This window comes from Vulpes vulpes, chromosome 2 (genome assembly GCF_048418805.1).
Source record: "Vulpes vulpes isolate BD-2025 chromosome 2, VulVul3, whole genome shotgun sequence".
In the NCBI taxonomy this organism is placed as follows: domain Eukaryota; kingdom Metazoa; phylum Chordata; class Mammalia; order Carnivora; family Canidae; genus Vulpes; species Vulpes vulpes.
Genome location: NC_132781.1, coordinates 132,328,288 through 132,344,265, shown reverse-complemented (window position 1 = coordinate 132,344,265; position 15,978 = coordinate 132,328,288). Strand labels below are relative to the sequence as shown.

The 15,978-nt window shown below is 41.2% G+C and overlaps 1 long non-coding RNA gene across 1 annotated transcript in view; it reads right to left on the bottom strand.

The window, feature by feature from the left end:
• LOC112935468 (uncharacterized) overlaps positions 1-15,978 on the bottom strand; it is a 205,160-nt gene that overhangs the window by 17,574 nt on the left and 171,608 nt on the right. Inside the window, exon 9 of the long non-coding RNA XR_012000020.1 lies at positions 11,869-11,967. This is a non-coding gene — a long non-coding RNA (uncharacterized lncRNA). The remainder of the gene's footprint in view (positions 1-11,868; positions 11,968-15,978) is intronic.

Below are 15,978 nucleotides of genomic sequence, written 5' to 3'. Positions count from 1 at the left end.
CAAAATCTATAAAGAACTTATTAAACTCAACACCAAAGAAACAAACAATCCAATCATGAAATGGGCAAAAGACATGAAGAGAAATCTCACAGAGGAAGACATAGACATGGCCAACACGCACATGAGAAAATGCTCTGCATCACTTGCCATCAGGGAAATACAAATCAAAACCACAATGAGATACCACCTCACACCAGTGAGAATGGGGAACATTAACAAGGCAGGAAACAACAAATGTTGGAGAGGATGCGGAGAAAAGGGAACCCTCTTACACTGTTGGTGGGAATGTGAACTGGTGCACCCACTCTAGAAAACTGTGTGGAGGTTCCTCAAAGAGTTAGAAATAGACCTGCCCTATGACCCAGCAATTGCACTGTTGGGGATTTACCCCAAAGATTCAGATGCAATGAAACGCCGGGACATCTGCACCCCGATGTTTCTAGCAGCAATGTCCACAATAGCCAAACTGTAGAAGGAGCCTCGGTGTCCATCGAAAGATGAATGGATAAAGAAGATGTGGTTTATGTATACAATGGAATATTACTCAGCCATTAGAAACGACAAATACCCACCATTTGCTTCGAAGTGGATGGAACTGGAGGGTATTATGCTGAGTGAAGTAAGTCAATCAGAGAAGGACAGTGTATGTTCTCATTCATTTGGGGAATATAAATAATAGTGAAAGGGAATATAAGGAAAGGGAGAAGAAATGGGTAGGAAATATCAGAAAGGGAGACAGAACATAAAGACTCCTAACTCTGGGAAACAAACTAGGGGTGGTGGAAGGGGAGGAGGGCAGGGGGTGGGGGTGAATGGGTGACGGGCACTGAGGGGGACACTTGACGGGATGAGCACTGGGTGTTATTCTGTATGTTGGTAAATTGAACACCAATAAAAAATTAATTTATTAAAAAAAAGAAATTCACGTGACTCTTAAAATTCTTGTATTGATGTCTCTTTTGACATAAAAAATACCATTTTAGGTAATAAACTGTGGGAAAACATAAAAATGTTTTCTACCTAACACAGTGATTCATGAGTGAGATTCTTTGCCAATGAGTCTCTCTACTGGGAAGAACCAAGATGAGCACTGGAGATGTAGCCCAGCACAGCTGTTTTGGTGTCCAGTTAACTTCTCTTAATATTTCAATAACTCAAACTCATAAATATCAGAATATAAATATCTGCAGACTTTTCAGAGTTTTAGAAGCTATGTTGATGCTGCCCCATAGGATGTTCAGGGCATTTTCATGCAACTGTTGGTAAAATCGTACAATTTTTTTTTTCAAGATTTTATTTATTTATTCATGAGAGACAGGCAGAGACACAGGCAGAGGGAGAAGCAGGCTCCCTGCAAGAAGCCTGATGTAGGACTCGATCCTGGATCCTGGGATCATGGCCTGGGCCAAAGGCAGACGCTCAACCACTGGCCACTCAGGTGCCCCACCCATCACGCTCTCGTGCAATGTGGCCAGCTGCAAGCATCTGACCCATTTTTACCACCCTGTTGGACACAGCGAGAAAATCAAGAGCAGATGCATTGGGGCGAGACATTCTTGGTGAACAGTATCTACTGTTTTAGATTGTGTAATGGTTTTGATGCATTTTACCATTCCCACAGTATTTTGTCACAGATTTGATGTTATTTGTATGAGCCCAGTATTCCCTGCTCTCTCACCCGCCATCACATTATCTAGCTGGAAGTTTCTTCACCAGATAGAATGAGAGGAACGTCACTGAGCATGCTGACAATCAGCACAGGCTTTCTTCATTACGCATAGAAGGAGTGCAAAACAACCAGGGGCAAAATTGCTTTCTCTTCAAGCTTTCTGGGAACTATCAGGTAAAAAGAACTGGGTTCACCCCAGTTTGTCAGTCAGTCATTTACATGGGTTTGGGTCAATTAAAGTGTGTAAAACAACGGGGATCTTTGATGGGTTGTTTTTTTTTTCTAAACATCCCCCTCCTATCCCAGGCTCATTCAACCATATCTAAAGTCCAGGATTCTCTGGCGTGTTCCCCTGTTAATTGGCTTTACTGGTAAAGTAAAGGGGTGATGTGTCCACCTCTACTTTGCCTCAGAGGAAGCTTCCCAAGTGAGTCTTTCCTGTTCTGTCGCTGCTCTGGTCGGGGCAAGTGCCCCCTTCTCTTCCTCACCCCCACTCGTGGTATCCACGTCTCCCTCCTTCAGTTCTGGAGGGTTCCAGGTGCCCAGGATTCTCACATGATTATCCTTAATTACTGAGTCAGTTCACTTTGATGATCCTTCCTCTCTTCTTTCTAGTCCTCAAGACAAAATGCTCTTTTATTGTACCCACTTGGAAAACTTCGGGGAGTCCTCTTTCCAATTTAAATCTGCCCTCTGCCGGCTGCCCTCCCTGCCTACCCCTTCCTCCATCTAGTCCTTAACCTGAGAAGGATTTATGCATAGGCTTCATGTAGTCCTAGTCTCAGGCTAGTACTTTCTTTGAGCTTTGTTCTTTCTTCCTTTTTGGCCAGAAGAAGGAAAAAAAAAATGGCCTTGAGTATTGCTGAGAAAGCAGAAGGGAGTAGATTAAGATTTCAGGATGTAATCCTGCCACTGCACAGAATTTCTTCATATTTCTCCTGTCAATGTTAAGGTGACCTTGAAACTGACTTTGAAGGAAGCCTCTAGCAAATCTTTGTCTGAAAATGCTTTTGTGATCTCACCATTAGCCCTGCTTTTCCTTTTTTTTTTTTTAAATAAAGATTTTTATTTATTTATTCATGAAAGACACAGAGAGGGAGATAGAGAGAGAGAGAGAGACAGGCAGAGGGAGAAGCAGGCTCCATGCAGGGAGCCTGATGTGGGACTCGATCCTAGGACTCCAGGATCAAACCCTGGGCCAAAGGCAGGTGCTAAACCACTGAGCCACCCAGGGATTCCCTAGCCCTGTTTTTCTTTATCTAAAGCCTCTCTCAATACCCTGAGACTTGGCTGAACAGTTTGGAAATCCCTGGAGAAGATTTTTAGGGCTCCTCCAAGCTCTGAAATGATCCTTGATTCTTTTGCTTTTGGGATAGGAAGAACACTACTCCCTTCCCCCCTTGGTTAGTTTTCTAGAAGGAATAGTTCTGTGGCAGCTCTTTGTGCTACAGTGTATCCGTTTCCCTATACCTAGGTTGACAATATAGGCTACCTGTCTTCACTGCATTTGAGGCCCTGTATTGGTAAGGAACTTCTAAAATTGCTAATGGGGAGGACAATTTTTCAGAAGATTGACAGTGAGGAAGGCTTCTGAGTTAGAGTCAGCCAAAGAGTACTGGTTGCAGGATTGCTCTCCATCTTCTTGCTGGCGGGCACTTCAGTGCTGGGTTTGTGCCTCCCCAGAGCCAGGACCTTGGATGTCTGGATCTGGACAAGGGTGAGGTGGCATCAAGGTTTGCCTTTAATAGTAAGAGCTCTTCACACCCTGTTGATTCACATCAAAGGGATCCACATTCGTTTTCACATCTCACTGATTATTTTGTATATGGTGCTGCATGTTCATTTAGGCTCAAAATTGCATCCATATATTTCCAGCTTTCTATGATCTCTTTTGCTTCATTTGCTCTTCTGAAATATTTCCAATTATTTGGGTGCCCAATTGTTCGTGAAGTGGTCGCTCAGTTTGTGCCGAAAAGGCATTTTTAGAAAAAAAGATTTATCATTGTCGTTGTGTTATATGCTGATTTCAAAAAGACCCGGTCATTTAAGCTCATTGAGATATTAAATGATTTCCCTCTTTCCAAACTCTGAGATAATCTTTCTTTCAAATCTTCCAGTAACTTTTCTTTTGTGGTTGATGAGGAAGACCTCAACAGATGAGTTACAATAAGGGACTATTGGATCAGATCAGCTGGTACCCAGGGAACTTGAACGGACGAACTAGATTCATGAACAACCACCTTCAGTCGGTAAACCATGAGGTTCAAGTGGCATGGTAAGTATTCTTTGGTGATGAAATCAAAATTAAAAATGCCATTTTGAGCTGAGAGTCTGGAGACATCTTTTTCAGCCTCTGATTACAGACTCCAGACACCTCGTGTTTCCTCACATAGTAAACAGAGGTTCCTGAAAATAACCTGCAATGCATCATGGTCTCAGAGCAGACTGTGGTCAGATTCATTTTAGGTGATATGTAGGATCCATGGTATTTCGTATTTGTCAGATCAACTGATGCTGGACATCAGGGGAGGCCCAAAGTGATAGCAGTGACCTCAAAATATCCAGCAAAGCTTGGATCCTGTGGTGGTCAGTGCTACTGCTGGTACAGAGTGCCTTGGTGCAGACTGTGAAAAAACTACTTCCCTGGGCAAATGAATTACAAAAAATTCGCTACTTCTACAGGGCGGATGTAACCCCTCCTGGAGGCTGGGCAGGTACATTTGTGCAATGGTCTAGTGCGTGCCCTTGAGGGTCCTGGTTAATGATCCTGGGAAGAGTGTTGCAGGAATGACAAGATGCCATAAGCAGAGAGGAGGCCAGAAGTCTGATGGGCTGGCAGGAGGGAGGAGGGAGAAATGAGGGTTCCTTCCAGGGGTAATAGTTCTGGATACTGAGAGAGTGAGAGGAAGCTGAAACTGGGAGAATGCTGTGAACTATGGGAATGACCAAAGGGCTTTTCCTCCTCTAAGACTTGCTTGGAATGCCAATATTGGAACCTGAAAGGAGACATCTGTTCTTTGGCACCCACATTGTCCATGTCTGTCCTAATCTTAGTTTTCCCCTGGCCCAAAGGGTCATGGCTAATGAACACAATCATTCTTTTTTAGATTAGACCCTTTTTAAAAAGATTTATTTATTTATTCATGATAGATATATAGAGAGAAAGAGAGAGGCAGAGACACCGGAGGAGGGAGAAGCAGGCTCCATGCCGGGAGCCTGACGCGGGACTTGATCCCGGGACTCCAGGATCGCGCCCTGGGTCAAAGGCAGGGGCTAAACCGCTGAGCCACCCAGGGATCCCAGATTAGACCCTTTTTATACTTAAAATGATCGATTCAGGCAAGTAAAAATCTAAGTGATGTTTGAGATGTCTTTTCTACGTTCTTTCACCTATAGTCGCTATTTTTTTGTTTGTTTGTTTTGTTTTCTTGTAAATTCTCCTGACCCTCATACCCAGCTCAGGGCTAAACCTTCCTTATTACTCCAGTTCCAGGCTAACTTCTTTGAACACCCATTACACTCTGATCTGCACCACAGATTTCTTTTTCGCAAGCTATTTTATGTGTTTATGTGTTTTTCTTCCCCAGGACTGTCAGTCTTCTGAGGGCAGGGACTGCATCTGTGTAATTGCTCTCACATCACTGATGCGTCTGGCAAACAGGAGGCACTGCTGGTTTGGCTAAAGGTGGGACTGAACACCTCCATATACAATTTTCAATTACTCGTGATAGTTGGAAAAGTGCTATATTGTGGAAAACAAAAACACACACAACACTAAGGATCTTGCAGTCTGTTGTTTTCACTTGTAACCTCGTGAAGCCTTCAATCAGAGCTTGGGCTGGGCAGCTAACTCAAACTGTTGGTGTATCACAGCATCCTTCTTGGTCAGCAGTCTACCTGGAATGTATCTGAGACCTGCCTCTCCTGGCAAGACAGGAAGTGACATGAAGGTGGGCGGGAAGTGGGATCCATGATGGGATCCCTGACTGGAAAGGGTGCTTTGGGGCTGAGGTAAAGTTCCTGCATCCTTGTCATTACCAGAATCAACTGTAGCTACCACCACCTGTTCACAGGTATTTCTGACCTGAACGACTCTGCTCTTTAGAGGGAAGACAGAAGGCAGTCAAAATGAAGGGAATCTACTCTCTCTGTTCTCCTTCAGGTCCTATCCCTCATCGTTCCAGGCTGCATGTCTCAGAGAATAAAAGGTGCCTATGTGGTAAGTGTACCCTGGGGAAGGGAGATGCCCAAGAATTCTGTTTCATTTACTATAGCACAGTTTCTGGACCAACTCTTGGCTACTGAACCAAGGCCACATGGGTCAATGGGAAAGGCAGGGTCAGAATCCAGAACCTCCAAATCCGAGACCTGGTGGGACTCCAGTTCATTCCTTTCTAAATATAAAATTGAAGTAATTACTGATCAAATGTGCCATTGAGACGAATAATGAAAAGCTAATAATTGTTTTCCTTCCTTTTAAAGAAACACACCACACTCAGACACCCATTTACAGATATTTTCAGTTAAAATGTCACACAATATTTGTTATATCAGCAGGAGAATGGAAATTGAGTTGGCAGTGAAGCATTGCAGTGACAACTGTTACCTTGGAAACTGTAGTAAGCAATCATAATTACAATTAGCAAGACTTGCACAAAGTATACATAAATATTCACGTGCCAGGGATGAGTGTCACATACACCAGACAGCAGAGGAAATGGTGGGACTGTTTCTTTCTCTTTGACATGTCCTTGCACGGAATTGGGTTCTGTAACCACATATCACAGCTTCTTCGAATTTAGGTAAATATATTTCCTTATGTGCTGGTGTTGGGGCTTGTACCATAATGACATTTGACACCCAGCAGATTACTTGGAAGCTTCAACTGACCCTTAGTTGAAGTATGACCAGTCTTAAATGGACTTTTAACAAAGCCTGATCTCACAAGAAAAAAAGGCAATTGTAAATAATAAATGGTGCTGTAGCCCCATTACAAGGGTGCTCTAGGGAAAAGCACTACAAACCAGAAGGAATGGTTAAAACGTGATTTAATCAGCCACCACAACTGGGCTCTTGGCTTCTTCTTTATTGTCATGGAAGTGTCCCCTTTCAGATTTCCCTGTCAAATCTCAAAAGAAGTTGGAGAAAAAGTGAGTGATAGAATTGTTTTCACTCACACATACCAGGAGTGTCCTAGACTCTGTGAATTTTTTTCATGACCAAGAGAGAAAAGGCTGTTCAGTCAACAGTGTATGTGGGTTGGTATTTCCGTGCACTTGTGGGAAAAAAGCTCTGAAGGTAAATAAATCTTCATAGCAAAACCAGTGTTATTTTCAGGGCCAGAGGGCACACCAAAAACTCTTCTTCTGTACACAGTAGAGTTTTCTGTTCAGCTTGTCTGAGCATGCTGGCTGCCTGGGGCTTTCCGGATAAACACACATTGCAAGTGGTTGCCATGATGTGAGGGGCAACAAGCGGAAGAAATGTTGACATGCTTCCTTTGAGAGCAGAGGTCTTGACCTGAGCTTTAAAGAAGTCTGCTAACATGAATACAAGAAAGTGACCTTGGCATAGATGCCAAAATAATTGGAAGAACTCACATTTCAGGCAGCAGCATCTGTATGGAATGGGAGGGAAGGATGGTGGAGGTGAGGACAGTGGATGCCCGGCATATTGCCTTCCCTCTCTAGATCACATCAAGTCCTGTATATGTGCTTCCCATAGGAGCCCTGTTCCCTTGGCCACAAGGGTTAAGTCATGTGCCATGTGTCCCTCTGACCTATGAGTTATGAGCTCATGCCTGCTCTCTGGATGATTTTCCTCTGTAGGAGGGGCAGTATGTACTAGATCCAAAATCAGCCATGGTGCTGTATCTCTTCTTCCTAATGTCCCCAACCCTCAACACTTGAGGCTGCCTGTCTCAGAGAACAAAAGGTGACTGGCATTGTATGGAGTCCTGGAAGTCCTAACCAGGTAACAAACATGACAAATGACATGTATTAGACGCCCTCATCATAATTCAGTGCAAGGTAGGGAAAGAAAATTGTTTCCGTTAAAATGAAAACTTCATCTATTACTTTCTGCTTTAACCAGAGTTGTAATTACTTATTTGAAGCAACACTGTGCTTTGTTCTTAGATGAGACAAAAGAAGGATGTCAGAGTTTCTTTCTTTAAAAGAATTTATGATCTAGTTGGGATGAAGGGCATAGGAAACCCAAACAATTAGTAAAGCATATGGTACCTACCAACTATTGTCAAATATTAAAGTGTTTAGCAAGTGAGAGATTGTTAAGGTCTGAGATCATTGGGAAAGACATCAAGAAGGCGGCACTTGGAAAAGGCTTTGTACATTGTGGAACTGGTAGAGATAAACAGCAAGCATGTGTGTGTGTGTGTGTGTGTGTACAGGAAGGGGGCAGGGTTGGAGAGTGCCAGGAGGAAGCCTGTTGAGCCAAAAGCCAAGGTGACTATTCTAGCGGAGCTAGTGACTGTGCTGGTCTATGGGAATGATGTTCCAAATGGTATCTGGGTTTTTGCTCTCAAAAGCTCCTTCCTGTTGGAAATCTCTACCCTGAGTACTCATCTGTTCTGCTCTGAATCTGACTTCAGCAATTTGACCTTCTTTGACCTCCCTCCTACCTTGACTTTCCTATTATTTCTTTCCCCTCCCTCTTTCCCTTTCTTTCCTATACTCCCTTTATTCACATAAGAATATAGTGATTAACTGTAGAGTTTATGACTAAAGACTCTAGTTGTATAACCATGTTCAGTTCTTAAATAATGGCCCCAGGGCAATATAAGATAATCATACAGTAAATAATACTAGGCTGACAGTAATTGAGGATCTACCATGATGTCCTTGGTAACTTATCATTTTAAAACTCATGTTATTAGAGAAATACATCCATGTGGTGAAAAGAAAAATCACATAGAAGAATTTATGATGAAAAGCAACAATCTTTCAACTTTTCTTTCTCTATCCTAGTCCAGTCTCCGGAAACAATCTCTTTGAGTTCAAGCCTTCTAATAATTACTTCCATACCTTTAAATAATATACTTCCATTTCTTGATTTTTTTTTAGCTTTAGGCAATATATGATGACTCTCAGCCATGAAAGACCAAGACTTAGCTCATTCGTATTATACCCCACATTTCTACCTTTCTACTTCTGCTATGTTTGATCTCTATGTTGTTTACTTTTGAGTTATTTTATTAGATAACTTTGTGATATTAGGTGTTACATCTCTCTGACTCCCACTTTATCCTCTTTATTACATTTCTCTATTTTACCCCTCCCTTGCTAACTCCCACCTCATCTCAGCCATGTCTTCTGGCTTTTACATTTTCAAGATAGTTAACATTTACATCTGTTCTGAAACAATAATTAACTTTTATGAGCTTTTGCTATAGATTGAAAACCAAAGAACAGCACTGACATTATTATAACTATGTGAATATTGCTCACTGCAAAGTTGAGTTGTAGGTTAGGATTGCATTTCTTCCTTTATGAGTGCAGTGAAATATCCTCTGGGCTACTCAATACAATGGTTGTAGCTTCAAGGTCAAAAGGTTTCTCTTGCCTTACATTGCTGTGGTTGCTTGAAGTTGTAGAATGCTTCACAGTTAAGCCATAAATTTCTCAAATATCTTTTGATTGTTGCTTCTGTTGCCCTTTTTCCCCTGGAGTTTCTAATGGACTCATTGCCCATTCATATTTAAAAGAAAAGGACTAAGTAGGTGATACAGATTTCCTCTGCCCTAAACAGGAAGGTCTTCTGCCTTAATCACAGTGTCCAGGATGGGGTCCATTACTAGCAGGTTTTGCTTTGGAGTAAGTAGGCTAGGACCTTCACCTTAGGTCAAAATGAGGAGAACATATCTCTGGGTAAAAACATCCAACACAGACTCTTGGGTTCTCCTGAACACTATTTATTCAGTTTCCTTAAATAAGAGCCCACCAGAAGTTTTTTCAGGGATAAATGTTGGGCTGTGTGTAGCAAGAGGGGAGAAGAAGGGGGAGATGGCACTCCCTAATACAACTGTTCTGTATATAGATATTCAAAGAATCCTCTTGCCAGCCCAGTGTTTTACCATGCCCTGCTGTCTTAAGTGCCAGCTCTATGCTTGGAGGCTTACAAGAGATGCTCTGGGCAGATCTCTATAACTCCTAGATCAAATGTTTGGGGATGTGGTTCCCTGTATCTGTATTTTCTATCAGCATGTCTCCTTCTGCTTTTCATCTTCCAGAAATCTGTTTGAAATGTCTCATCTACTGATTATCCACTTCCCCATTTCTTTTTAGGAGTCCAGAAATGAATGGATAAAAAACTCATCCTCTTGAATAGGTCATGCTTCTGTTCATGGCACCATGTTTGTTCCGTTGCTGCTGTAACAAATTACCCAAACCCAGGGGCATAACACAAGTTTATTATTCTCTGACACTTTGGGAGGCCAAAAGTCTGAAATGAGTTTTGTAGGGCTAAACTCAAGGTGTAAATCAGAGGCTGGTTCCTACAAGACGATCCAGGAGAGAATCTGTTCCTTGGCTCTTTTAGTTTCTTGTGGCTGCAGGTCATTCCTTGACTCATGGCTATGTCATGCCAACCTCCTGCTTCCATGATCACATCCACATCTACCTCTTCTTCAGTAGTCAAATCTCCCTCTGCCTTCCTCTTACAAGGACACTGTGACTACATTGAGGGCCTCCCTAGATAATCTAGGATAATCGCCCCATTTTAAGACTCTTAAGTTAATCATGTCTGCAAAGTCCCTTCTGCCAAACAGAGAACACTCATAGGTTCTGGGACAAGGACTTGGATATCTTTAGGGGTCATTTCTCTGCCTACCATAGTCTTCCTTCACTTCTCCTTTTTTGTTACCACATACATCCAGTTAAGTACTTAGGTGCCATGGATTGACTATTGCATTGGCTCTCAACTCTGAATGTATATTAGAATTAGCTGGTTTAAAAAAAATACCATAGTCTTGGCTTGATTTTGCTGCTAAAAGAATTAGAAGTTCTAGGGCATTAGATCTATGTATTATGATTAATTTTTTAAACTTTTTGTTTTGCTAAAATCTCCAAATCATAGAAAAGTTGAAAGAAGCTACAAAGAACTCCAAAGAGTCTTGGTTTACCAATTATTTACACATTTTGCACATTTTATTCTTCTCTCGATTTTTTTCTGAACCTTTTGAGATCTTTCATCCCTAAAAGTCCTTTAGTATGTACTTCCTAAAACTAAGAATATTCTCTTTTATAACCACAATGCCATTACCTAAATCAGGAATTTAACAGAGACCCAATGCAGTTTGCCCTCCCCTCCTCCCGGAATATATGGGATATCAAGAGTGCAACCTTGCTTTTCACTGTTTCCTTTTGCCTAGAAAAGCTTTGCCCATTCCCTTATTTTTAACCTTTGTGAATTACTTGTATTGTGTTTCTTGAATAGAGCATAGTTGGGTCTTGCTTTGTGAGCCAGATAGAGAATCTTACAGCAAGTGAATTAAACATTATACATATTTACTGACAAAGCTGGTGGTGCCAATTCTGTCATGTTATTTTATGTTATTATTACATTTATGTTACATTTGCTATGTTTCTCTATACAATTTGTTTTCATTCCTTTCAATTTTTTTTTTTTTTGGTATTTAGTATGATAAATATTTTTGTTTTGGAAATTATCTTGTATTTATACCTTTAAAAATGCCCGTAGTCACACCCTTTTGGGTGGGTACTATAAAAACCCAGAACATTCTAAGTGTTGGTGGGGATATGGAGAAGTTGCAGCCTTTGTGCATTGTTTGTGGGATTGTAAAATGGTGCAATTGCTATGGAAACAGTATGGAAGTTACTAAAAAAATTAAAAATTGAACTACCATATGATCCAGAAATTCCACTCCTGAGTATATAAACACAAGAATCAAAAGCAGGGCTCTTGAAGAGATATTTACAGAACCATATTCATGGCAGCACTATTCACAGTAGCTGAGAGGTGAAAGCAACCCAAATACCCAACTACTAAATGGATGAACAAAATGTGGTATATATGACATACAACAGAATACTATTATACTATTACGTTGCCTTAAAAACATAAAGTTATGTTACATGCTGTAGTATAAATGAACTCTGAGGCATTACGCCAGGTGAAACAATCCAGTGACAAAAGGACAAGTATTATATGATTTCACTTACCTGAGGTATGTAAAACAGTCAAATTCATAGATGTAGCATGTAGAATGGTGATTACCAGGGGCTGGCCAGTTGTTGCTTAGTAGCTATGGAATTTCAGTTCTGCAAGATGAAAAGGTTCCACAGATCTGTTTCACAACAAGGTAAATATACCTAACACTATTGAAGTGTACACTTAAACATATGTAAGATGGTAAATTTTATGATATCTATTTTCATCATTATAAAAAACAAGTGCCCTGAGCCCCCTGTTTTTAATTGACTCTATTTGGTTTCTTTTTAGTGTCAGTTTTAAATGGTATCCTTTGATTCTCACCTACTGTGTCTACAATAGTCAGTGAGTTTACACATTAGTAGTTTTAAGACTATCTCCAGGTGGTTCTATTACACAGCTAGAACTGAGCCACTGGGCAGCTCCCCCTTCCAGTCCCACATCACCATTCTATTCCAGCTTTTATCCCTCTTCGCATTCTAAAAATCTATCTGGCTTTTCCCAGACTACCTGTTGAATCCTCTCTAAATACTATGCCCAGAGTAATCTCACAAAAGTTCCACTTTGTGTCATGCTCTCCACTCTTAACGTCAATGATGGTTTTTTTGCATCGTCTCACACTTGGAATAGGTGAATTGATTTGGGTCTCAGCAGGGTCACTTACCAGTTATGTGACCTTTTTAAGTAATGTAAGGTGCCAACACAGTTGCTGGATCATAAAGGTATTCAATAACCATCCTTCCATTCTTCCTTTGCTAAGATTTGCTATTCCATTGTTCATGTCTGCCCCACTCATTCCCTAGACCCACCCACCTGGCCTTCCCCAGCAACTGGCACAGCCATCTTTGGGTTTTAAAAACAGACTTATCTTTTAAGACAAAATTCTTAAAAAAAAAAAAAAAAGACAAAATTCTTGCCTACACACTTCAGCCAGAACTGATCCTGCTACCTTGAATACCCACGGCACTCTCTTTAACATGTGAAATCTTTTAGTGATAGTTTACTTGTGTTCTGCCTTTTTATAAAAGTGTAAATAAGGTTTATTAAATGAAAATGGAAACCCAAGGACAGGTGATAAAGGGAGCAGAAGGAGCACTCCTTATCAGAAAACTGAGGAATTACATCATTTGCTTTGCAATGTGTGGCCTTGCTTGAACAATTAACAGTCCCATATAGGGAGATGTCCCCTGATATTGTTTGGTAAGTTACACATTGTACAAAACTCAATTGAGGACAGGGTCTGTGTCTTAAGCATCTCTGTCCTCCATGCAACATTGTTGGAAGGCAAAAATATTTCCTGTGTAATAGCATCTATCTAATACAACTGATGATGACTGAATGCTTATTATCTACTTGGCTCTATTTCTAAGTGCTTTACATTAAATCCTCACAGTAACCATGTGAAGTAGATCCATTATTAGCTTCATTTTGCTACTATTAGGCCCTGAAACTGAGGATCAGAGCAGTCACGTTGCATGACCAAGTTTGTGCAGTAGGTATGTATCAGAGGCTGAGCTGGGGTATGAATTTGAAAGGTCTGTCTTTAGAATTCATACTGTTCTTCCTGTTACTGCCTGTCATTGATGGGCTAGCAAAGTATAGTCATTTAATTATATGCCCGTAAACTATAATTGTTCCTATTTTGTTCCAGGATAGAGACCATATTGATATTTTCTGTTTCACTGAGTTTCTAAGCAAATGAACGTCAATGATCCCCTCAGTGCTGACCAGGTGGACTGGAGTGTGCTGTGGGGTCAGCACCTCTGCATTTTAAAGCTGATCCTGCCACCTATTTGATGTGTGGCCTTGAACAAGTCACTTAACCTTTCTTGTCTCTCATCTCCAACTTCTATCATTGGGCATTTACATAGGATTTGTTGCCATAGTAATAGAAAATAATACTGACCTATCTCTCAGGAGTGAGTGTCATGGGGATTAACTAATTTACAGCTGTGAAGAGCTCTCAACATATGAACTGCTAAACAACGGTGAGATCGTAAAGAGAATTTAAAACACCATCAGCTTGTGGAGCGTGCCCATTTGATGCCCATCATTATATGTTTAACTATTAGCATTACTACTCATAATAAACTTTTATGAGGTACTTTAGGTGGTTGAAGTGTTTTTATGAGAGCTAATTAGTTGTTCCAACCAGCTCTATGAGGTAGGTCAGTATTTTTATCATCCCTGTTTTGGAAATTACATTAAATTGGTGCATGCATCATTAAAAAAATCTTAAACTTCTAGGTATCTGGAAGCATTCTGTTATTGGAGACAATTCTCTTTTTTTTAAATTTTTATTTATTTATGATAGTCACACACACACAGAGAGAGAGAGAGAGAGAGAGAGAGAGAGAGAGAGAGGGAGGGAGAGGCAGAGACATAGGCAGAGGGAGAAGCAGGCTCCATGCACCGGGAGCCCGACGTGGGATTCGATCCCGGGTCTCCAGGATTGCGCCCTGGGCCAAAGGCAGGCGCTAAACCACTGCGGCACCCAGGGATCCCTGGAGACAATTCTCATATAGCTATCACACCTAGCACAAAGCTCCAATGACAGGGCGTTGGGACAGTTGTGTTGCGGTTCCCAACATATAGCACTGGCAAGTCTTTTCCTTTTTAATTGTTTGATGTTAACACATTAACTATGTGGCAGTTCTTGTGCTAGGTTCTTCTCTGTATTGGTCAGGATGGATTTAAGAAAACAGAGCCCATTTTAGATATTTCAAAGAAGTTTCATACAAGAAACTGGTTACATATATTTTTGATGGGTTATAAAAGCAAACAAGAGGATAAGGTGCTGGAGAAATAATTAACAAGAAGAGGTCATTCCCAAAAACAAGTAGCTTCAGGAACCAGTCCTACTTCCGTGGCTGGGGGTAAAAAGGAGAGATCAAGGTGGTGGACTCCTGGAGCCCACTTGTTATTGGACTAGAACCATGGAGAGAAGCCACTGGAGGAGCTAGAATCACAAAAGGAAGAGGCTACCTCCAGAGATGCTGGCCAATCCAGAGAACAGTTTCTCCTCTGTTCTCACCCTCTGATGGTGGGCCTGGTCTTCCTACTGGTAGAAACCGATAGGAAGTCATGGGCAAGGGAGCTTGAGAACCATGGGCCATAGGGGTTCTTAGCTCTAGCTTCACAGAGCTAAATGGAGAAAAGTGGATATGGGACTGAGAAAGTGCAGGTAAGTAACTGGCCTATCTTGAAGGTTAAGTTTTCCCCTGGAGCTCAGGGAGCTTCAGAGGTTATACGAGGAGATGGTCCTCCTGTTCAAGCCCCAGTTTGCTTACTTCAAGTGTGATGCATGTTCCCCGTGTGACCCTTGATCTCTCTCAGTTTACTGTGCCCACCTTCCCAATGAGGCTCCAATGGCAGGTGGGAAGAATGTTTATCTTTACCTGTCTTCAAGGGTGGAATGAGGATTAAATTACATCATGTACATAGAAATACTTGGCTGTCACCAACGCAACCCTACAAGACAAGCTAGTGTTATTTGTCAATCATGTTAGCAAAAATATTTATAAGCATAAATCCAAGATTAAGATGAGATTTCTTTTCCCTTAGAACATAGTTGGAACACCTTACATTTTAGACCATGGCCGAAAACTGAGTGTGTGGGAGGACCATCTTTCAGTTGGTAGTTGCTATTCTTGCTGGATTCAAGTGCAGCTTACACAACAGGTCAAAAAATTACTTGTGGCTCCTAATTTATTCTGATTGGTTTCAAAAATGTTGCCAGGTTTCTGTCATATGTCTCTTATTTTAAAACATGTATTGTTACATGATTACTAATCATCCTACAGTATAGAAAAGGAACTGAGATCTAATGTATATTCATTAAATAGTTGGTGAGGAACAAATAACGGACATCTAGTCTCCTGACTTGTATGCCATGAGTGGGTATGGTGGTAGATAAGAAGGAACATTTTGGCTGGGTAAAACGAGGCCAGTCTCTGACCCTCAGTTTCTTCATTAGTGAGACAGGAGTGCTTGCCCTCCTACCTAGGAGTGTGAGTTTGAGGATAAACTGTGATAATGTGTATTAAAGTGTTTGGTAAAATTTAAAGTACTGTACCAATGTCAAGGATGACCGCCAAGTTGTCTTGCTGCTTCCTGAACCA